The sequence below is a fragment of the Nanorana parkeri genome, unplaced genomic scaffold (assembly GCF_000935625.1).
Source record: "Nanorana parkeri isolate BGI_ZX_2015 unplaced genomic scaffold, ASM93562v1 scaffold697, whole genome shotgun sequence".
NCBI lineage: Eukaryota > Metazoa > Chordata > Amphibia > Anura > Dicroglossidae > Nanorana > Nanorana parkeri.
In genome coordinates, this window is record NW_017306965.1 from 458,575 (window position 1) to 484,493 (window position 25,919).

Consider the following 25,919-nt stretch of genomic DNA (forward strand, 5'->3'; position numbering starts at 1 on the left):
CTGACTTGGCGTTATTTTCTGTATGTAGGCCTTTTAGGAGATTGGTAACACTGGAGGGGCTTGTGCTGCAACAGAAGCTTGTTTAATATTTAGGTTTTGTGCATTGGTATGTTTTCTTGTGTGTCCCCCTCTGTGTTGTGTGGTAGCTAGTACAGTCCTAGTTGGACTCTTCCAACCTCCCCATGCTGTCCTGTGAATCTGCTGAAATTCTAACAGTTTATGACCAGCCTTAAGCTGGCCATACATTATGAGAATCTCAGGCAGCTCTTCAGGAACCATCATTCCTTGATCAGCTGATCAAAGGAGGCGGTCAGAAAATCTTTGAGTGAACAAAGCAGGCAGCCAAAGAGCTGCTGGCTCTGTTCGAGTAGTCAGATAGCAGCCAGCAATAAGCTTTGATGGAGGAATCTGTTGAATTTTTTTTTGTTCAGCCCGTGGCAGCACAGTTGTGTAGTGGTTAGTGCTTCTGCTTTCCATTGGGGATCCCTGGTTCGAATCCCAGCTCTACAGTGTCACTACCTGCAAGTAGTTTGCATGTTCTCCCTGTGCTTGTGTAGGTTTCCTCCCACACTCCAAAGATAAGCTGGTAGGTTAATTGGCTCCTCTCTAAATTCGCCCTATATGTATGTGAGATAGGGACCCTGTAAGCTCCTTGAGGACAGGGACTGATGTGAATGTGCACTATGTGAAGAGTTGTGCAAATTGTCAGCACTACCTGTAATGAATAAAATATTAAATGGGCTGCTATGTCTTTTTCTCCCACGTCTCATCTATGTTTCTATGAATGCAATGGTGGAATATGTTGTGCTTGTTAAGGAAACTGAATGATGAGCATTATTTGTGATAACGGCATGGTATTTTATGTATTGAAGTCCATATTATTCTCACAGAGCTGAAGTCCTCAAGTTCAGCTTATAAAGTACATTTACAAATGATTCCTTAAAATCCTCCTGTGTGTTAGAATAAACCATGTTCTTTCAGGCAACACCCATATTTCACCATGACCACTAATAACTGTAATACCATAGCACACTTTGTGTGGTTCATTTTATTTAGCTCACCGGAAACTGTCACAATCATGAAGGGCTAGTTGGTTGTTTTTGCCCTTGTTATGGTGGCAGATGATGGGGGTGTGAAGAAAAGTGAAGTATATGCTGCTGGGGATAGTGGCATTAACATGAACATGTGTCCTATGTTGTTTGCAGAAAGTTTTCTTATGTGTCAGCCACTTCACTGTTATTACGTTCTATTTTTTCTTTCTTTTTAAACCTTATTATAAAACCTTTTTAAACCTTATCATAAAACCTTTTTAAACCTTATGTCCAAAGTTTCTTTCATTTGGTTTGCTGTTGCACTCTACACTACTCTACTATTGTGACTTCACCACAGCTTGATTATAAAGGATTTTATACAGAACAGATTTATCTCAAGAGACAAGTAATCTATAATAAAAGTGAAGAGATATACTCAGACACAATCACAGCTAATTAAAACACTGCCTAAAGTACTGCCTAAAAATATTGCATTGATGTGAAGGAGATTTAAAACATAATTCCACATGAAGTCATATGTTTGTAGCAGAGTATAATGTATTTTCCAATAATCACAGCTTTTCTTTTAGTTAATTTCTTAACTGTTAAACCTTTCAAATATTATTGACAGCCCATTTAGAAAACTCAATTTGTAATTTCGATTGATTGGTAATGCAAATTGGATATACTGTAATAGAACTTTTTGAAAAAGAAAACAAAACTTTTTGAGACAGTAATTGGTAACAATTTTTTTTAATGCATCATTATTATTAAGTTTTTGGTACACAAAATAATCATTTTTCAAAGTTAATCTTAAAAAAAGTTAAAATATTTTTGACTAGTTCACAGAGAAGTGGAGCATTTTATTTTAATCTTTATGAATATATTATTTGTTTTTATATAGATTTTTGACCACTGTTGTGATCATTTAATTAAACAATTCACTTTCTTGATTCTCTAAATCAACTCAAAACAGACATTTTGAAAAGCAATCTTGTCATGAGAGATCACAAAGTGATTTGAATATTAAAGTATACATTGAGTTGAAGTTTGTGAAAAATCACTTATACTTGGGCATAAGACTTTTTAATGGACTGCAGGCATTAGAGAGACCTTGTATTAGGCTTCGAAATTAATGGGTCACCGTGCAACGTTCTCTTCAGGGCAAGATAAGATTAATGCATGCTTATATAGCAAATTCAATGGCTCATTTAATTTCATATGAATGTTTAAAGTTAAATTGCTTTTGGATTAATTCTAAACTCATTACTCATTTTAACGTCTGAAAGAAGTTTCATTTTTCTTTTTCTTTTATTTAATCACGGCTTACATTTTCTAGGAGAGAATTAAATAAAAACATAATGTCTTTAGAGAAAAAAATAAATAAAAAAAAACATTGTTTTGGATGTTTTTTCTTTTTTTGAATGATGAGATCGACTTTTACAAACTTTCAAACCAGCATAACTTTGGAAAAAAATCTTCAAGACGAAAATAGTTAATTGCAGCTAAATAATAAAACACAAGCATTATATAGCAATCCACACTTTACACCCCAATTTTTTTTTTCCAAATTCAGTAGTGTAGATAATTACTCCCTCTACACGATAAATGATTAGCACTCATTTACTTTGTTTGTGTCTAGATTATCATTTCTGGCACCTGCAGTACTTGAAAAATGTACATACTGATTTTTTTTATATGCATTAAGTATATTAAGCAATTTATCTCTGTCAGTTTCATGACTAAATCAACATTTTGGCTTGTCTTGTCTGGGTGATTTATTTATTGATCAAAGTCACATCAGACTTGGGCAAATAAAGTTTGTATTGAGTAAGATAATTTGCAGAGTGAGACAACATTATGCTTGAAGTATATTCATTTTTCTCTTCAAGTGGTACTCAGGATGACATAGATTACAAAGGTTTTTCTGCCTGTAAGTTTGTATTACATCTATGCCAAATTATAGTTTTCACATTTTGACGTTTGACAGCATAAAAGTAACTTTTGTTAACATTAAGATATTTTTCATGAAAAAACTTTTAAAATTGCAGACATAATGATTACCTGCTACAGTATAGGCATGGCCTATGAGTGCAAATACGCCCACGGCAAGCAATTTTATCGCAAAGCAAGCCAAATAAACATGCCATCGTGGACTTATAAGCCATCGTGGACTTATAAGCAGATTATTAAATACGACAGAGGGAAAGGATAGAAATGCCCCAAATTCAAAGAGCTACATGTTGTGGAGGAATCAAATGTGCATTCTGTTTTGAGCAACGTTATCCTCGAAAAACATGGCACGTTGCTTGATTGCTGTGGTAAATGTTCTTATCTAAACCAAAGAAAATGCATGTGCTATTGGCATGTTGGATTGCAGTCAGCACTTTCTGCCCTCAAAACTGTGTTCATAGCTGAGTGGACATTTTCTATTGCAAATTTCCATATTTTCCAAACAATCTACAAACAAATTAATGCATGTGGCAAGTGTTACTAAGATCTGGAATTAGCTTACAGAGATCCTCATTATTGACACTTTTAATTATATCATGTATAATTTGTTTATGTTACAACTGAATTTAAAAAAAATGACAAAAAACGCTCTTAATTATTTTTAAATTATTTCTCAAAAAGATTTTTTCATGAATAAAACTTCACACATCTATGTTACTGCATCCTAACTGGAGCACATATGCCAGCTTTGGATTTACATGTTTGTAATTCTTTATGTTAGTACTTTTATTACATGTATTATACTTGGGGGGGGGGGGAGTTGTGATGTCCCATTACAATAGTATTTCAGGGGAGTACATGGTGGTTTAAACCCTGACTGTTTTTCACTACTAAAACTACTACATTCTGAATGGTCTTCAATATTAAGAAAAAGCAGAAGGGGACAAATAAAACTTTTTTAATGAAACTGCACATGCACGATTCTGTGTGCGGTGGATTCACGTCCTTTTGGCTTTGGCATCGTAATTTGGAGTGAAAATTTGTTTACCTTACTGCCTAGATTTATGTTTATATAAGGCTTATGTTGGATCATGTTTGCGTTGGCCAAATGCAGACAGGTTGCGTATTGCATGTCTTTTTTATGTTCCTTTCTTATAACTTAGAGGTCATTTTGTTGAATTTTGTATTTCCTAAAAGGTGTATCATGCATATTTAGCATTTGTAAATTCTTATTTTGCTTTGAGGTTGTGCTCAGGATGCTACTATAGTTCGGGGGTTTAGATGGCCAGTGATACTTTTCCTTGTTCATCCCATCCAACAATTTGCTGTCAATTGGTCTTTCTTTGTGAAGCCACAATCTGATGCTGTGAGAAAGGTCATGTGAGAAAGTGCAGCAATCAGAATATGCAGGATTTCACCAATAGAAGTAAGATTTATTAAGCAGTGGAAAAGCAAAGTGGCAGATACATTGCAACATGCAAAATATATCTCCTCCCGCAATCCTATGCACTGGAATCTAGCATCAAGCAGCAATCCATCATAAAAAGAACATTTAAAGGTACTTACTAACATTTTTGCAAGGTACTATGACATTTACAAAACAAAATGTTCAACTTTTATCATTTTATCACACACGTTTGTGTGTGATAATATATGACCACACATCTTGACGCGTTTTCTGTTGTAGGTGTACTATGACCACAAGTTTCTTAAAACATCACCAATAGATTATTTTTTGGCACTGGAATATGAATGTTGGCCTAATGCATATTTTCTTGGAGATTGATGTGATTAGGGTGTTCTCTTAGACCTCTCTATTAGTGGCTATTGTATTTGAATAAAATTCTAAAGCTGGCCATATACATGAATGAGAGAAGGTCACTCTCACAATTACAATTTCCCCATCCACTGCTGGCTATTCAGACAGTCATGATACCCAGAGGCGTAACTAGAACCCTCAGGGCCCCGGTGCAAGAAACCATGAAGGGCCCCCCCAACCCCACGGCACTGCATGGTAAACAGGAAAGGCTGCCAAGGTCCCCAGCAAGCGTGGGACCTCAGGCAGCTGCTTGTTTAAAATTGTAGTGCAGGTGTTCTGTCGAGAACGCTGACCCAGTATCTGTGTTTATGTACAGACGGGGTTAACGAGGAAACCGGCATTTATTTACAAAGTATTTGTTTGTAATGGTTAATTGTGACCGTTAATGATATGCCGTCCATGGCAGTAAATGATGGGTGGCAGGAAATGATGGACAGAATATTATTATTGGTCACAATTAACGATTTAAACTAAATACTTTGTGAGTAAATCCCGGTTTCCTCGATAATATTGGTCTGTGTGTAAGCGCAGATGCTGAGGTCGGCAAATTCGACTAGGTCAGCGTTCTCGACAGAACGGTATCTGCGGTTACTATCGGGGCATTTTCACAAGTATGAATACTTGTGAAAATGCCCAGTATTAACACTGGTGTATCCGTACTTAAAAATATAATGCATTGCTGGGACTTGTAGTACTACATAGTTGGAGCTATTCTGCATTGCTGTATAATCTTCATACAGCAATGCACAATACCACCAGCTATGCAGGCCTACAAGTCCCAGCAATACATTATAATAAAAGTAAGGTATGCAGAATACCACCAGCATCCAACCCCCTGCCCCCCCCACCCCACCCTATAATGCATTGCTGGGACTTGTATTCCTACATAGTTGGTGCTATTCTGCATTGCTGTGTAATCATCATACAGCAATGCAGATTACCACCAGCTGTGCTGGACTACAAGTCCAAGCAACACACACACACACACACACAAACTCTCTCTCTCTTCCCAGCGCCCCCTCCCACTCCAAACTTACCTTCCCTCTCCTGCAGGCCCATGGCCCTCTTCCTCGTCTTGGCGGCCAGGGGGAGGAGCTAAGAGACGGCTCTCTTAGCTCTGCCCCTAAGAGGCGGGGTCAGATCTTTCTCCGGGATCAGTGACAGCGTCTCCAGCCCTTTCGCACAGCCACCCGTACATGCTGCGGGTGGCTGTGCAACAGGGAAGGAGCGGCACGATCGCGGGGAGGGCCTCTACTTCCTTCCTCTGCCCCCCCAAATGGCAGAACGCCAGGGCCCGGTCGCAATTGCAACCGCTGCGACCCTGGTAGTTCCGCCAGTGATGATACCCACAGCTGCCTGAATACCAGAACAGCGACTGTATCTGATAGGATACAGATACTGTTTGGCTGGGGATTTTCTATGCAGCTCATTTGATTTTTAAATTTACTTTTGTTAAGCTTGGTGCTGCTGACAGGACCACCCACAGCTTGCATTTTGTCTAATTTGGAAGAAGTCGCCACAAATTTGTGCCATGTAAGGCTAGCTTTAGACAAGATTAAGTTGAAGTCATGAAGGGTAGCTTCATAGCTTCAAAAGAGAACTATGGGGTAACCTTGTTTTCCCATGGTTCTCTTTAGGGTCACGGGAGGACATATACTAATGCCCTCCCATGACCCAAAGCTCAGTATAAAGCAGGCTATAGCTCGCTATATACTGAGAGTGCAGCAGTCGGGATGGATCCTGACAATACTGTCGATATCCACCCAGCTGGCTAATCTGCCTATCTAGAGGCAGAGCCAGCTGTGCCCGCTCCCTCCCCATCTTCCAATGAGGGCATCATTTCCAGGGACAGCTGTCCAATAATTATTTTTTCATCACTTTAGCAAGATTTTCTTTCACTTCATGGTGTGTTTAGGACAACAGAACATAGGCGGCAAAAAGAAAACTGACTAGTTTTAAGTGTCTCCTACTTTATCCGAACAAAACCAAAAAAGGTTTGGATTTAGACACTTTAAACCAGTTGTATATAAATGTTATGTTTAAAACTCTTATTAGTGACCCTGGAGAAAAAAATTGAAAGATCAAGACAAAAGAGTTATAGCAGAGTCAAAAAAAGCAGTGGAAGCTACACTAGATACCCAAGGAGTATAGTGAGAAACGGCAGGGCTGAACAGGGTCACCTAAACAGTGTGCATTTAAGTCCAGACTTGGTGACCAGTTAGAGGTGGAATAAAAAAGCACATTGAAACAAGCGAGATCATAGGAAAGCCCGGTAAGCCAAAATCAGAGTGAGTTGTGTAAGGATCGGGTCAGGTATCATGCTGATAACAGGACTATGCCAAGACTTAAATAGTGAAGCTTGATACTGCCAGCTGTGTCAGGACAGTCAGAGGTCACTGCTGGTTCTTGTCGAGTTCACTTATATGCAGACATAATGACAACTTTGAAATCTGCAGTGGCGTAGTAAAAGGAAATTGCAACTGAGTATAGAATGCACAGCAAAATATTAACTATTCAGCCAGAATGCTCATTGGTGGGTAGATATATTTAACACTCCCATGTGGACAGAAACACATCCAGGAACTAGGACAGGACGGTCTATAAGAAGCTAGCATCTGACTGCATTGGCCCTTTAGGAAACATTTTTGAACTGAAGAGGACAATAAGCAGGAAAAAAAAAAAAATTCCATGCCACAGTACAGTGGTCAGAATTAACTATATGACCATGTCTATTGTATGTTTCACATGAGCCGTTGGGGTCTATGAAATGTCTACTTGACAAGAAGCCAATACAAACTTTTTGCTGATTTATAGATCCACCGAAGCACTATTGACAAAGAGTGTCTGTATAGCTTCTAGGGAAAACTGCAGAAACAGCACAATTCTTTTAGTGCAGATAACATAGTAAAAACTCGTTGACATCTACTTAACAGTAAAAACAACCCAGCACTGCCCTCCATGTAAAGACATTGGCACAATTCATATCAATCAGCTTGACAAGAGTGCTTGTCAATTGAGCCCTGGGGTAATGTATTCACTGTATGCTAATCATTTCTTGTACGTACCAGGAGACCTATCTGTCAAGGTTTCAACTCATAAAGCATTGCAAAACAGTACAAGTTTATAAACTTTGCAGCAGTCCCAAAGTCCGTCAATCAATTATTACCGTGGCAGCAAATAATAAATAAGGCGTGTGACGATATGCTGTACAGTAAAGAAGAATTGTGAAAGGATTTATGGAATGTTGCAAATACATAATGTATATTTTTTCCTTTATGTCAGCATAGGAAAGGTAAACTACATGAACACAGATCACATAATCTGTGTAATCCTTCAAACAGTCACTTTGCAAAACAAAATTATTTTGTAAAAAGTCATATCCTGTGAAGTTATACTTACAAGCTGCCCAAAATCATTTCTATTCCGTCACATATGTGGGGAACATCTGATGGCCTGGAATGCTGACTTTAAAGGGAATGCATAATGTTTTGTATATACTTATTTAATTATTACACTCAGAACAAAAAAAACATTATAACAATATTGTAAAAATTTATATTTCAGTCAGGTAAATAGATAATATTTAACCATACCTACTTTGCAGGAAAATGTCTATTGTTCATAGAATTCAATAGCCCGAGCTCAAATTAACACACACAGATGCAAGAATCAAATGCACTGGCAATGACATTGGAGGTGAGAGTAATTTTTCGAAGAACACAAGTAACAGTAAAAACAGAGGTTCCCATTCTTAAACTGTGCATGTGCTGAAAGATTATTTTTCTGCTGTCTGTTAGGGCTTGTGTCAATAGGCTTTGAGCTTGTGTCAGTGGCATCAGTTTGACATCAGCCTGAGACATTTCTGAGATCATTTAGAATTTACTGACAGGCCATTTGACTTGCAGTTGACCTCCTTCTGACCTACATTTGACCTGCTTTGAATTTGACCTGCTTTGAGTGTTTTTTGCATATCCATAGGCTTGCATACATGGTGTCCCTAGACTATTCACCGCCTGAGAAAGGGCGGGGGGGAGTATGTACTGCTGGTGCATGTTAGAGGGGCTAGAGGTGGCTAGTGGCACATGTTCCTGAGAGGTGGGGGTTGTGCAAGTGGTGCATGTAATGGAGGGCTATGGCTTCAGATCTGTCATGTCTGGTGTCCTGCCCAGCTCACTGATGTCACTGGTTGCAGGAGGTGGGCAAGGGGTTGGCCAGAATTACCCGCTTAACTCCTGGCAACAAGTGACATCACTGGCTGCCAGGAGCTGGGCAGGATTCCGGCCAGACCATTACAGGTTGCTTGAGAGCATTCCAGGTTGCTTGAGAGCTCTTAGCAAACTGGGACGCTGTTGCCATACACCTTCCACCTCCCCGTGTGACCCAAAGAGATGCCAGTATGTATTTATGACATGTAGTCTATAATATGAGTGTTTTGATTTGTAACTTGTGGTCAGAATGTACATTATGCTAGTATTAAATAAGTTTTAAATACAGAAGTTATAGCAAAATGAACCCTAGCAAGGGGTGTAGCCCCTTGGATCTCAGGCTCAGGCTGTACATTGGGTCCCACATTTTTCCCAAGTCAAAATTAGTTTTCCCCCTCTCCTGACCATTCGATTGTTAAGAGGGGACAAGGTTCAGTCTTGATTTGAGCAGAATTCCAGGCTCCGTATCCAGCCTGGGCCTAGGATTAAAGGGGACTCTACAGTTAAAATATAGCACAGATATTTCCAGGCACTACAAGATGCCTCAACATCGGCACTGTTGTTACTTTCAAAATGATTATGGTCATCTCAAAATCACTTTACAGGAACAATGAAAATGTGCCTATTTAGGGCTAACTGACAGGGTCTCTTGAAATTCCACCTCCCAACTCTCTATACTCACATGTTTTTCCCAAACTGCTATGTTCTTCTGTCATAGCCAGAAGTCAAACCCTGTGTATGCTCTGTGTCGGCTTACTCAGGGTTAAGGACATCCTCATGTCACAATGTTCATGTTTGCCAATGACTACATACCCAGAACCAGGTATTTCTCAAGCAATCTGATGGTGAGGTAAAGGATCAAGGCAAAAGTGAGTATAAGTGAATCAAGAGTAGTCTTTAAAGTGACATTAAACCCTCAGATTTTTTAACATAAACCAATACTGGAATGTGTGCCTTATTGTAATCCATGGTAGTTTCCCTTCTCTTTGCTGCTCTTCCTTTTAAATCATCATGTCTTCTCATGCTGGGGGAGAACTTCCCTTTGCAGCTGAGTGCCTCTTCCTGTAGTGCTGGCTCAGGTTGCAAACCTGCACACAGACACCATGTATCCATTTCAGAGACAAGGCAGTCTGCTGCAAAACAGAAGTTCTGCCCAGCATGAGAACAGATACAGATTTAAAAGGAAGAGCAGCAAAGAGAAGGGAAACAACCATGGATTACAGTAAGGTGCACATTACAGTATTGTTTTATGTTAAAACATCTGAGGGTTTAATGTCCCTTTAAGGAGACTGTGTAACAGACTCACCTGGAGATGGACTGTAACTAATGAGCGCCGCCGATCAATCCCAGCGAGGTGCTCCTGTTGCTCCTCCCACTTCTGGCTCACCCACATTTAGCCGCGGTGTTTGAATTGCTCAGCCTTCTGTTGCCTGCAACAAGCAATTCCTGTGAGCAACTCCCTGCTGAGCACCTTCGCCTGTCAGTGAGTGCTGACAGACTCCTTCACCTCCACCACAGCTGCTATGCTAAGGGACCTCTCTTAAAGGAGACATTGGTGTGGGAAAAGTTACTCCCACAGTGGGGACTCGTATCCCAGCCGCAGTGGACTATTGCTGAGCTACTAACTGCAAGTATACCCTCACTACTTGACTGCTTTGCCATTCATGTGATGGACTTAATGTTCTTGGAACTGTAATGCTGGTCATATACTGGATTGCACTCTCTACTCATGTAAAGGATTGTATTAACTGCTATACTACAAACAGTCTGTTTGTACTGGTGTGAGGAAACACTGGATTGCACTCCCTAATCATTAAAGGGATTGAATGAAATACTCCTATCCCATTTACCTGTGTGTTAAGGGCTCTAAGGTTACAGAATGCAGGGACTTAACCCTTGGACTCCCAAATCACAATAGTGTTATGTGGGCAACGCCAAAGTGATTCCACTGTGTTCATAAGAGGACACATTGTATTCACCACACACTCTGTGTAAACAACCTGACCCCAGGCTCTGCACCTGTGATCCTAGCTTGTAATTAATCATTACCATTAGTGAGTCGTGACACTCTGTTACGATGCCTTGAATAGGCAACGTGTCAAGTTCTCTTTAACCGTAAACTGCCATCAGGTTAAAAACAAAAATCGGCTAAAGGTAATAGAAGAAATGATGTTAAAAAAAATTTGATCTTTAAATAGGTAACCTTGAAATCCAGGGAGTAAAGCTTAAGTCCTTTGGCTATACCAAAATTCTCAAAGTCTCAGGGTCAAGCTTCTAGAATTTCCAAAAAGCACTGTGCAGAACACTGCCATTTGATACACCTGCTCCCTGCCTTATTGATTAAATCCACATCATAAATCTATGAATTCTTGAAAATCTTCCCATTAGGGGATTTCCTTTTCCATGTAACAGCAAGGGTCAAATCCATCACACGATGTCTCCATCAACTTGGATAAAAGATGTCTGATTTTGTATATTTTTTTCACTTCCCTCCTTAAATTCATTTCTGAGTTATGATCCTGGAATGCGGCATATAAATGCAGCGCTTCTCTAGACATTGAGTTAGGGCTTATCTCTGCACAAGAAGAATCCTAGCTCATTTTTAAAAGTGCATGGAAAAATGCCATGGGAGTAGACTTTTCAAAGAAAGCACATCAAGATGTCACTCATCCTATCGCTGTGCACCTGTGATTAAGAAAAATGTTTTGTTTAATAAAACCTGATATTTGAAAAGACGATGACAAAATGAAGTCCCGTCCTCTTCATCATTTACATTATGCCTTAGGGGTGTAAAGTGGAGCGAAGGCGGCGTGATGCGCAGACATGATTGAAGCTTCGCCCGTGTGTCTCCCTAGCATTCGTACTTTAGCCCCATAAAAGAACGGAATATGCAACCAGGGAAATTGGTGACATATAAGTAGGATCTTCGCAAGCCTCTATCAACTCATGACAGAAAGATAATTCTGAATGTCAACTGAATAAATCACTGCTATAATTAAAACAAGGCAAAAAAGCACAATATATTACAAAACAAAAGATTAAAATTCTCTTCACATATTGTATCTTCTTTAACGTTCATCTAATTTCCTTGTGCTATGTCAGGATTATAGAAAAAAAAAACAAAAGACTTATATATAACTATATTTAATTACGGAGAATAATTGTAAACAGAGAAATAGTAGCCCTTCTGATTTAAATTGCCATCTGCCTGAAATGTCTTCTACCGATGCTAAGAGTTGGATCCATTAAAGTCTAGTGTAAAAGCTGCATATAAAGGAAAATCAATTGCCAGCCAACATGTTCCAGGGGTCCAAAACCACCTTCTTCAGGAATCGAGTGTACAGGATAGTGATATACTCTGTAGTAGAACATACAGTTGCTATAGCTATAGACAGTTGATTTAATCAATATAGATGCTGTGCACTGAATTGCTGCCTTGACGTTTCACTATTTTAATAGACTGATCCTTCACAGAAATGCAGACAAATACTGAAAGTTTTTATAGCAGCTGTGCATGTCATTGCTAAGTCAACTGCTCTCCTTCAGATGCAAGCTCTGAAGAAGCAGGATTTTGTTACCACTGAAATGTGTTGGAATTCAGCTGATAGCAGAAGATGGTCATTTGCATCAGATTATCTCATTCATCTTTTTCTCACTCATTTTCTTCTTCACCTCAAGTTTTCACCAAACATCCTGGTCCTGGAGATACATTTCCAACATAATAGAGGGTATTATCACTTCTATTTTATGCATTCTGTTCACTCTGTATAGGTACTATACCAAACTTACTTCTACTGAAAATCATAAAGTAAAGTTTCACCCAGTTATTATCCGTTGTCCTCATCTCCTCATGCCCATTAGCCCAAAGTGTAAGAGATCTAGGTGAATACATGCCTTTATACAGTATACAGTACTTTTATACAGTATTTTCCTTTAAATGGAATAGACTTGTTTAAAGTAGAGCTAAACCCTAACTGGGTGATATTTAGTTTGCTAAAACACTGTGCATCATAAACAACTGCCATGTTTTTTTACATTTTCTTTTATATATCTGTTTTTGCATCTCAGTGCTGTTGGTCTCCTCCAGAGACATTCAATCATTTCCTGTCTACATGTACTCACTCCATTGTTGCCTGCACATTATTGTTCTGGACCTGTTTTGTGATTGTGACAATTGCTGCACAGTCTTGTGTTCCATCCTATTTAATTACACGTGAACAGGTGAATCAGGGAACCCTGCCAGTTACTGACTTTGCAGGCTAGTGTGACAAATGTGTGCACCAACACTGCCAGTTTATTATCTATGACAATAATTTGATAACATGACACCCAATTAGTGTTTATTATTTGCCCTATACAGAGACAGGGCATTTTATGGATTTTATTCTACAGACAGAGGGCGGGAGACACTCATTCCCCTTGAGAGTATGTTTCTGTTGAAATCCTGGGACAGTCGAGCGGAATTCGGGATGGTTGGAAGGTAGGAATTATTCTATAACCCGAAAACAAAGTTCTTTAAAATTTATTTTTTTGCAGGACAATAAAGAGCTATCTTGTCAGACTAATTTAGCTAAGGAGACACTGTGTGATTTTTTTTACAGCCTGAAGAAGATTGTGTTTTAGGCATACAGAGTTAATTTCAGTGGTAGCCAGGATGACCAGAAGCTCTGACGGCAATACATCTACACTACTGAGACAGCTAAACAAATTCTCCATACTGCACAGCCTACAAAGGAGGATCTATGACTAGTGACAATGATTCTGAAGTCTCCTCCTGCATGTCTGACACCAAGCTATTCTTGAGGAAAAATGTCACAGGGGCTAGAGGGTCAATGTCAACAGAAACCTCTGCATATACTGCTGAATTTGTGTAATCTGGACAAGGACACAGTTTGACTATCTTTAACTACTTCAGGATTTCTGTATGCACATGCACATATATGCATTGTCGTTCAGAAGTGGTTATACTAAGATCACGGCTATTGCTGCAACAGTGATCTGGGTATCATTTTTTTTCAGCAAGTGATGTTTGTGGCTGTACATCTGCCCTGATCACTTGTACCAGCCTTCGATTGTGTGGCCCCTCCCATCTCAGAATGGGAGGGTCTCCCCTGTTGTTTTTGGTCTCCCCTGCTCATCTGTGGGACCATGATCTAGGAATGTTCATTCATCGATCTACTCTGAAGCTGGAAGCACTGTGCCCTCATCTCTATAGTTTGAATTTGATGGACTTGTGTCTCTTTTTAACCTGACTAACAATATAACTATGTAACTATGCTTCAGAGCTGTCACAAACCTGGCTGAAGTGCTGGGTAAACAGACGATCAAGCAAAAGCGCAATTCTGGGCTTCATCATCTGCATTAGACCCCTGATGTCTCCATAAAGGGAATATGTCACCACCAAATGCAATAACTTAGGTACTTGTTAGGGGGTAACATTATTAAAATTTGACCCACTGCAAGAGTTAATTTTCGAAAATCCTAGATTTCCTCTTTAACCTCTTGCCGTCCGCCCGTTAAGAAAAAACGGACGGACGGCTGACTCCTATCTGCGGGTTGCCGTCGCCAGACGGCATTTTTTTCCTGCTCGCGCACGCCCCCTAGCGTGCGAGTAGATACTGATGTCCAGATACCAGTTCAGCTGGGACCTGGCTCTGGCGCTCCACCACTGTCCTGAAATCATTAGTCTGTATTGTTTTAGAAAAGCTGTCACATGACACTAAACAAAAATGTATCAGTACTTGTATCTGTGAGTACTTGTACTGGGAAAAATGGTATCAGTGCATCACTGCATCATATATATTTATAAAAAAAGAAAGAATGCATTAAAATGGGGATGTACAAATTCCAGGAGCTCCGTATGCTCCTTAAAAAGATGGCTGCCTCCTAACTTTTGAATTTTTCTCTAGTCTGGTCCTGGAGCTGGAAAAGTATCAGTACATGTACTTGTACTTGTACTTGTACCGAGTACGGTACTTGGTATCTGAAAATCCCTACCCATAAACATCAAACAGCAGCAAAGTATCATGCATTTTACCATGACATTAATGGCCAATGAGGCTCATGTGAAATGTGAGCTTCTTGTTGAGGGATCCACTGACTCTTAGGGACTCTATTAGTGGGATCTTTCCACTTGAGTTCCTGAGCCTGCACATCTGCAGTGTACATTAGGAGGTTTTTCCACTCTTTGTACTTTATATTTACTTTATATTATGGAGGCTAAAACAGGAGGTGCTGGAACATGCAAAGGTGGACAGGAGCACCCAAATCCTCCAGGTAGATAGTAACAAAGTTGGGAATTATAGCAGTGGGATCTCATTGTTGGAGTACGCAAGGCCTAGTAGAATCGTGGACTCGCAAAGCTCCATCTGTAACCAAAATATCACTTTTGAATAGATAGACTATGTTGTGCTAGTCTAAGTGAATATTTGGGGAGTGGAGAAAATGATGGGGTCCATTTTTTTTTTACTTGCTCATCTCTACCTATAAAAAGAAAACGAAGGAAATACATAAACAAAAGGAATAATCATTTGACATATACAGTATTAAAGATTTGCCAGGTCAACGTAATTGTCATTTCAGCATGCAGTACAACAGCACCATGTATCATATAATGTACATGATTTTTTTTCTAATGTAGTTACCATGACAAATAATGCACATTCAAAACTAGCTATTGCTTTCTAGGGGTTGGACATAAATCAGTTTTCAGCTAATGATTATGCTTGTGGTAAACAATGTTATTGAACTCCTATAATCAATGGGGCTGACATGAAAAATAAGTAATACACAGGGATATTGAAAAAAAAGGGAGGTTGAAATATATACAAATATACCCTGCTGGATGGTTAACAAAAACAATTGTTAAAGCAGATTCATTGTTAAAAATCATACTTCACATGAATCAATAAGGCATGTCAGCATAAACACATGCCATTATAATAGGCAATCAAATAATTATTTTGTGTCATGAAAAAAACACTGCTCTAAGATCTATTATATCACTTCCAGTGTAAAAAAACAATAAAATGGTCTCTAGTTTCTAGGTGCATTGTGGATGTTGAACATCATTAGAGATGTTAAGCAATTGAACATCATTAGAGAGTTTTTAAGCTTTTCGTTAGTGACATGAGAGGAGCATCACAAATCAAAGTCTGCTCATGAAGAGAGGGTTCTCCCCACCTACACATATACAGTATTTATAAAACAAGAAAGGGTACTTTGTACACCTACTAGTTGCCTGTTTCATGGGAAAATATGTATTAAGCCAAACTGTCCATGCATGCCTACATTTGATGGACATCAAACATTAGTGGAGATCTGTATTAACAAAAAATATGGGATTAGCAATTGCTGACTTACTTCTAGAAATGCTAGTTGCCTGACTGTCTCCTGAGCCACTGATCCTGAACAAATTTGGACCTAGCCAAGTCAAAGCAATGTCAGATATTCATATTTGCTTACTTGTTAGTGATTCAGGGAGAATGGGATTTACTGCATCAGCATGATTGCAGTCAAATGACATTTTTATAAGGGGATGTCGATAATCAAAGCTTCCATACTCTCTCTCAGTAAATGTTTCCTTTTAATACCAGACATTTGCTATGCAGACATATATAGTTTAAAGAAAATTGCTTTTCCCTTGCAGAAAAAAAAAAAACAGATTTATTTTAATGCCCCTTCCCCAGCAGCACATACTCACCTTTCCATCACAAGACTGCCGCTCCATACACAAGACTGTCCCCCATGTGACAGTGCTGAGCCAATCACTAAACCCCAGTCAATTAAGAGGAAGGGGAGGGAGTCAAATGCTTTTCATACCAGGTATCAGGTATTTTCTTTGCCCCCAACAGATAAATAGAGCATTGGGGGAGCAAGCAATATGAGTATGTGCTGCTGAGGAGGGGGCATAATTATATGCATAATTATATGCATGGATTATAATTATGCATGGATAATACACACGTTTGATACAAAACCCGACCCTGGGTTTGGCTCCCTGTCACCCCTCCCTCTCCCTTGTTGGTGCCCACTGCAGTATTTTTTTTCTTTTACTTACTTTTTAAGATGTCTTCAAACCAGTCATGTGACCAAGCAGTGTCCTCTTCCTTTGTGGCTCTGGTTGTGGGCATCCCTCAAAGATACAGACAATAGAGCTGACATGATGACATCAGCACCCTTCTCTGCATCATTACACAGTGCAGGGCACCATAGTAAAGCCCCTTTAGGGGGCTGGGCAATGACACTTTGAGGACATCTTGTAGAAGTATAACGTTACTGCAGGGAACAGCACCATAGAGGAGGTGAGAATTGTAGCTAAAGCTGCTTTTTCAATTTTAATTCAGCTAGGAACATTTAAAAAAAATAAATAGCCCACGTTGGGGTTTAAAGGCCAATATATATCCAAAACTATTGTTTTCATAAACTGACCCTATTACAAAGCTGTATAGCCGAAAGAGAGAGCTTCAGGATTCTGTTCCTATATAGCTAATAGTGAAACCTCAGCTGAAATTAGCTATGTAGTTCAAATACCTACAGTGTGAAGATATTCAGACTGCTGAATATACTAAAATCCAGGCAAATAGCTAAATACACAAGTCACATACATAAAACCAAACTGTTCTACCTGTCAAAAGATTTATATCCCTATCCATTGTGTCCTGAGATTGACACAGACCTGCTTAAGAGAAATAAAGATGAACTTTTAAGGTACCCAACCTCAACATTCTATGTTATATCAATGTACAAAATGTATTAATAATGTATTAAAAACACATATAAAACTTTATCATATGGACATCATGCCACTTAGTCTCCATTTATAAAATTGTCCTGAAAAGTAATTATCCCCATCTATTACCTATTCACTAATACTTTCTAACTATTACACTTTCAAAAGAATCTGGATTTATTTATTTTCATTATTAGTGTTGACCAAATAGGTGACCAGCATAGATGTCTCTATGTGTTTCATGGATGCATGAGCCGCTTCCTCAGTTTACTGAGGGACTACTAAGGTTATATACAAATACATGTAATTAGAAGATACACTATAAATGTAAACTAATAAAAAAATATATTATTATACGTACAGATGGAGTCTTTAAACCTGAGATTTCATGGGCGAGCACAGGGATACAGTCAGTAGGGCCCTAGGCCAATAAACGCTCCGCGGATCTGTGATATTCACATTAATATTATTATTATATATGCATATTGTTCAAAGGAGGTCCTAAGTTTAGCAGTCCATATTCTATACTGATTAGAAAAATACCTGTGTACATATTAAATATCAGATAGGGTAATTGCTTAGCTGTCCCTCTTCCGGGTCTCCTCCTTATACTGTAGCTACATTCACTCTATTCTACCACTCTATCACTCACTCTATGCAAGAATGTATGATTTGGGATTCCTACAGCAGGAATCCCAAATATTCCATTTAGAAGTGGCCACTGTTATCTATTCAAGTTAATGACCAGGTGACAGTGGCCACATCTGTAAGCGGCACATATGATTACATATGATTTGGAATAGATGACTATTCCTGGACACATCTATCTTGTATCCAGGGACAGTGATCTATTCCAAACTACATGTAATTGCATACAATTACATGTGGAGAACCACTTACAGATGCTGCCGCTGTCACCTGTTCATTAACTTGAACTGGTGAAGGCGGCCGCTTCAAAATTGAATATTTGGGATTCCTGACGCAGGAATCCAGAAACGTATAGTGTGATTGGGGCCTTATGTTGCAAAGAATAAAACCAAAATATAATTGGCATCCAACATATCTCAAACCTAATAATTCATATATAGGCATATCCGATACTTCACATACCTTTAAGTCAGCTTATAGTGGATTCAGCCGTACTTTGTCAGCAATAGATTTACCAATAACAATTAGGCTACACACCCTCCAACCTATGATGGCATTATTTCCATTATATTGTATTACCAAATCAAGTAGGCGTCCTAACCTCGGGTAATGATACCGCACCCCAAGATTTATCGATTTCAAAATAAAGCAATTCCACATCTCTATGCTTCAGTAATACCTAAAGGAACAGTAATAATATCTTTGTATGATTTGCTGGATTGCATAATGTAGGATTAGCTGGATTGCTTCAATTATACCAACCCAATGTCTGAGGCTATGTTTTTTTTGTTTTTTTTTGCTGTCCCTGTAATAGCAGTCTAACTGAAGATTCCAGCAAGATGTATCCCTGAATTCTCATTCAGCTACCCTGTCAGAATGTTCTCTGACCAATCTCCTTCTTCACAGACCATGCTGCAGTGCATTCTTACCTCTAATGTCAAGAACTCTGCATGCTGGCACATGTGACTCCCTTTTCAGTAGCCATAAAATATAGGTAAATTGCGGTGGCCATTGTGGGATAGTCTGAAATCCATTGCTGGCAAGCTGTTAAAAACTGTCTTCTTGTAGGAGAAAACATTACGTATTAAATAGTAAACAATTACTGCCACATAACAGGTGAAAATGGCAGTTTTGCTAAGTAAATCTGGCATCATAGAGAGTGTCTTTGCAGTGGCTATAGTACCTAAATGCACACATTGGGTTCTTTTAAAAAATATATTTATCTTGGTTACAGCTTTAAAGTTTCTACCTTTCAACTCTTTGTAAATTTAGGATGGTCATGTTTAAAATAACTTGTTCATTATGTCAAGGTGAGACTCTCAAGTATATATACATATATATATATATATATGTTAGGGGTGCAAAATCCGTCAATTAATCATAAATTGTTTTGATCGATCAAAATTATTTTGATCGATCAAAGTTCTTTTGATCCGTACTCACCTCTCCGCCAGCTAAGCTCATCTGTACATAGAGCGATAGAACTAAATAGAAAAGTCAGGGATAAAGCTTATCGGGAAGATGAAGAAGACACTTTGTATCACAGCAGGTGGACACTTCACTTCAGTACGCAGCAGTAGGATGCAGTGAGAGGATCTGAGAACACCTTTAATAATCTGAACCTTCAAAACAAGAGTAGAAAAAAGAAAAAAAGGATGTGCGTGTATATTCTTGGTGAGTAGAGACATCACACTGTCTGTCTAATTACCACCCTCAGGGGCATTTACCATGAAAATAGGAACAAGAATTCTCTGACAATGGGAACAAGTCATTTTAAAGTGTGCATTTTAGAGAAATTAAAATGTATTCTAGCTGTGCATTGAGTTTTGCACTGCATTACATCAAAATGCAGATTAAAGTATTAGCCCACTTAAAACAGATATTTTAGTTTTGGGCAGATATGGGAAAGTTAGGCCTCCTTACATTCAGATATGTGTGGTAGCAGATTGCTGTGGGAAGAATTAGTAGATTCCTGCAGTTGAAATCAGTGGTGTGTGTAAACAGCCGTGGCCAGGAAGCTCTTTGTATGTATCTGCACATCCGGCAGTTACCCATAGCTAGGAACAGATGATTAGCCCTGGACGCAGACAGATTGTGTCCAGGGTCAAACATCTGTCCTTAACCACACACAGGTAACTGCTGGACGTGCAGATACATGCAAAACGTACTGGACTGCTGTAGGACCTGTCATCCTGTCATTGTTTTGCTAAAATATTTCTGCCCCTGGCTGTTCATATACACATCTGGTTCCAGTCGCAGGAACCCGCTCATTTCTGTAGCTGGAATTACAGTGAAGTAAGCAGCAAAAGTTTTTTTTAACTTTTTTTTTTACTCGAAGAGAGTGGTGATGGGATAGGACCCTTGTTTTAATTGCTTGTTGTGTCCCTGTTAGGGAGATATTCTCTCTTCATATGTCCTGGTGACCATTATGATGGGAGATGCCAGCAGAATGGGGGGTTTGTTGAGAAAAAGCTTCCAATGGGGACACATGTTCCAGGGAAAACTGGCTAAGAGAGCTAGCTTCCCTAATTTTTGAGAGATTTACTCTCACTTCCTGATGTGTCCAAAAGACAGGAAATAAGGGATACATTTCACAAATGAGACACAGACAGTTTTATACACTCCAGACTCTATCCAAAATGAAAAAATAAAGTTTTAGCTTTAAATGTAACTTTCTACTAAACTTATTTAGTTTTGGATAGCATAGAGGAAAGTTAGAACCTTGGGTTTTATTAATTATATCTGAGGCCTCATTGGGGATGCAGATGTCAATAAAAAGCTGACAGGACTCTAGCCTTTCACTACAAAAAATAGTGTTATTATTACTGTCAATGTCCATTTTGGAGATTCCGTCTCATGTCTCATGTCTCATGTCTGTCTTGATGACATTTACTGGAAAAGGAACTGGTGAGATTTCTCTAATGGGGCCACAGATACCAGTAAACACTGGTGTTCTAACCTTTCCTCAATTTATATCCAAAACTGAAAGTTTGGACTGTAGATGCACTTTAGAGCTGAACTCCGGGGACATTTTAAAACTACCCCTGCAAGGGTAAAAAAAAATCTCTTTTTGTCTAGGATATCATTAAAAAGCAGTTTTAATTACCAGACCCCTCACTCCTCCTGCAGCCAGCACTCACTTATTGCAACTCCGTCCTCATTGGCCTACCTCTACACAGGCTATCCCTCCTTCAGTCTATCATGAATGCTGCTGCTAGACTCATCCACCTAACCACTCAGTGTCAGCAACTCCCCTCTACCAATCCCCCCACTGACTTCCGGTTACCAAAAGGATAAAATTCAAAATATTAACAACCATTTACAAAACCATCCACAACTCTTCCCCCAGCTATATCTCCAACCTTGTCTCAAAGTATCACCCTAACCGTCCCCTCTGCTCTTCCAAAGACCTCCTGCTCACTAGCTACCTCGTCAACTCTTCCCATGCTTGACTCCAGGACTTCTTCTATAGAGTCTCTATCATCCTCTGGACTTCCTTACCCCAACCTCCTTATCTATCTCCTACTCAGACTGCCTTTAGGCAATCCCTAAAGACTCACCTCTTCAGGGAAGCCTTTCCGCTTCAAAAAAACCACTAAACTATCACTTTCTTATCCCCACACAGCTACCTCCTCATGTATCAATTGTCCCTCCCTTTTAGATGGTAAGCTCTCACAGCAGTGCCCTCCTTGCAAACATGTCTTAAATTGTATTGTAATTGTAATGACTTCCTTATATTGTAAAGCGCTGCACAAACTGTTGGCGCTATATAAATCCTGTATAATAATAATAAATGTGTTCCTTTCTGGTAACTGCTGCACTAGATCCTGTTGTCCCTGATTCACTTGGAATGCCTAACTCTGCTCTTGTTTCCTGCCCTGTTGCTGACTCTGCCTGTTCCTGACCACTCGCTCTGCTTACTGCCAGCCTTGACCCTTGCCTTATTTATTTATTAGAGGTATTTGTATAGCGCTGACAATTTATGCAGAACTTTACATAGTTGCACATTTACATCAGTCCCTACCCTAAAGGAGCTTACAATCTAAGGTCCCTATCTCATATGCATACATAGAGGGCCAACTTAGACAGGAGCCAATTAACCTACCAGCATGTCTTTGGAGTCGGGGGGGAAACTGGAGTATCCGGAGAAAACCCACACAAGCACAGGGAGAACATGCAAACTCCTTGCAGATAGTGACCTGGCTGGGATTTGAACCGGGGACCCACACTGCTGCAAGGCAGAAGTGTAAACCACTACGCCACTGTGCTGCCTTGACACCAGCTATGCCCTCAGCTGCCGCCTGCCCTGATCTCTGCCTGTACTCTGACCTCCTGTTACCTCATAACGTGTCTCGGCATCATAGGCACTCTGTTCCTGTGAACCTTTAGTTGGGGTGATCCAAAAGAGACACAACCTGGTGGTAGCTTGCAGCCTGGCAGTAGCTCTCAGCTTGGGGACCACTATGGTCACCAGCCTATCACTCCTAGGGGGGTGCACTGGTGAAGACTAAGCTATCACATAGACTGTGAGGACAGCAAATCTGCCTTGGCTGGATAAGAAGTGAACAGGAAGAAGATCTATAACGTGAACACTTCTGAGTAAGGTAAACATAAAACTAATAAGCAAAACACACGGTGTAGGGGCCTTCGGGGATGGGGAGTAGGGGTTGCTATTGAGCGCAAAGTTGGGCTTTAAAATGTTTCTGCTTGAGGGAAGCTAGTGCCTTTCTGCTTGTGAAACATCTTTGATGGCTAGGCAAACAAAGGTTCATCTGTCTTTACATTTCAAACATCATGCACTATAAAAGAATACTAAAACTCTGCTACTGATAGAAAATACCAACATAGAACACTGAAAACAACACTGATTAATTTCCAAGCCTTTCCATTCTTAATCTTCAATGTCTTAGGCAATTCTTTTCATAACTACTTCATTCTTTTCAATGTCATGCTAAATTGTACCCAAATTACAATTAATGCAAATATTGTGCTGTGATTTAACACTCTATTTGCTTTTTGAATTTTTTCCATTGTGAGTCGAAACGCGAATGTTGTTGATTTAATTTATGTTTTCAGCGCTGTTCCATCCATTTCAGATGTTTAGTACGCTTGAAAGAACTTTTTTAACTTTCACTTGCCAAATTGCAGTTACGTTTCTTTCAAATTAAACAATAATTGTAGTTGGTTAGATATTGCGATTAAGCTTCCAAAGACGGCGGGTGATCGTAAACAAGACAGAAATAAAAAAAAATATGGAAAAAAAAAAACACAAGCAAAAACACAGTTAATACACTATTGTATTTGCTGGAATCAAACTAGGAGAAGTTGGTTATTAAGTTTAAAACTAATACCGCAAATAGCATATTAGAGGAACAATTTAAAAAGCTCAGTTTTTGCTGTTGATATGGAGTAGCAGAATCTAGGGTATTATGTTCTATTTCAATATGTCTCGTATGATTTGTGATCATAATCGCAACAGAACCTACTGCACTAAAGTGACTCATAAAACTGTATCAAAACACATTAGGAGGCAGAAAGTGGAGCAGGAGAGAAGATCTTGCGTTATAAACTACTTAGTCGCAAATGACTGTGAGTGACACATAAATACCAATGGCTTACTTGTGTGACAGTGCTAAGGGATAATGATGAAAATTCTCCAACCCCAAGTTAGATGTGAGATCCCGACTCTGTTAGAGCAATTACAATTTATTTGTCCTTTACGGATGTCATGGGATATGCAAATTGTTATATGGGCAATTTATTATTACACTTTATGTAATGTGCATATAGTGTATGAGGTTAAATTGTCAAACATTTTTGTTTTAGGTATTGAAAAAGGTAATGTGCACGTGCAAACACAGTTTTTAAAGTGTTTGTTAAGCCAAATCTGTTTTTAGTTTTGGATAGTGTCAAAGAGCTAAAACTCCTCTCAGGTTTTTATTGCCATTCTTGCCCCCAGTGGGGAAGATCTGCCCCCTCCATTCCTCCTGGTGACCAATGATTCCAATAGAGAAAGACAAATGTAATATTTTAGAGTCACTATGAACAGGAGGGGAAGGGAAACCTTTCAATGAGGACACCTGTTATGGTGGCAACTCTCTAAGAGGGAATTTCCTCTTGCTTTGAAGATATTTCTTCTTACTTCCTGTTGTGTCTTTGGAATATCCCCCAAATGGGACAGATACAACAAAGAAGCCTGATAGGGGCTTTAACCAGCCTTTACTTTATTGAAAACTAAAAATAAAAGTTTTGGCTTTACATACACTTAAAAAGTAGGAGAACTATACAGGCTGCCATTCCTGAAAATGTGGGTGGTCTGGCTGTTATTGTAAGTCAGTAATAGGGAAATGATAAACTGCATGAAGTCTATGGGCAATACTGGTGACTTGTTATTTGCCCTCTGCCTGCCTTTGTTTAGTCACAACTTCCAGAGATAATTTTCCATTCAAAGTGCATCTCTAGCCAAAAATCTTTTTTGAAGTTTTGAAATCAGTAGCCGTCCTATTGGGGAGTTCTCATGCCACTGTTCAGGGAAACCTCCTAGGGCAGAGGGGAAATATCCTCTTAGACAGTTGTCACCAGAGAAAATGTTCCCAATGGGAGATTCCCACCACCCTTCTGTTGTGGCGACAATTGTAAAATGTTTGATTTTCCATCACTTCTCATTCCTATGACAATAGCCCCCAGGAAAAACTGAGGGCTAATCCTCCCCGGCACTGATAATCACAGATAGTAATACATTTTTCACAAGGGTTTTAACCCTTCCATACCAAATCTCAAAATAAACTCAACTTAAAACTCAAGGGATTTTAGATACACTTTAAGGTTAGAACTTCAGGATCAAACTTCTGTTTTTTCTTCCTTTCTGTGTCATCTCAACAGTGAGGAGGAAAATCCTAACATGGACACAGAGTATAATAAAACAGCTGAACATGTATATCAAAGCTGCTGGATTTGACTTACCAGTAATTCATAGCTGTAGAAAGTCAGTTGAGTTCATTTAGAGTACAGTGACCGCTGTCAACAAATACAGGATACCCCTTAATTCAAGATCCTTATGTGAAAGTCTAGTGAGAGCACCAGACCAAAGATCTGAAGTTCAAAGTCTTATAATATCGGTTTGAACATAACAAGGAAAAAGGAAGATCCAAAACGTTTCAGGGAAATTAAAACTATGGGAACCTCTTTATCGGTGAAGCCTTAGAAAAAATATGCAAAAATGAAAATAGTTGGAACAATCATGAAAGCTCACAGAATATATTAGAACAAAATATAACTTAAACAAAGTCATATAGCCATAACCGGTAAAACCAGGTCATAAGAAAAGACCAAATATATCATGCACAAATGATCAAGCAAAGTTACAGGTCATCATCTATAGTTAAAAGTTAAAGTTAAAAGTTAAAAGTAGTTAATATACACACATATGAAAAGCTGACACAATAGTGAACACTTAAAATCTGCTTCATAATAACAAGATGACAATATTGGCTTTTGAACACATAGAAAAGTATGCAGCAGATAATAAATTT

The 25,919-nt window shown here is 39.1% G+C and overlaps 1 long non-coding RNA gene across 1 annotated transcript; it reads left to right on the plus strand.

Moving 5' to 3' along the window:
• Window positions 1-642: 642 nt before the first annotated feature.
• On the plus strand, window positions 643-25,919 carry LOC108792912. Its single transcript, XR_001941607.1, has 3 exons — window positions 643-717; window positions 9,190-9,197; window positions 25,909-25,919. It is a non-coding gene; the product is annotated as an uncharacterized LOC108792912 (long non-coding RNA).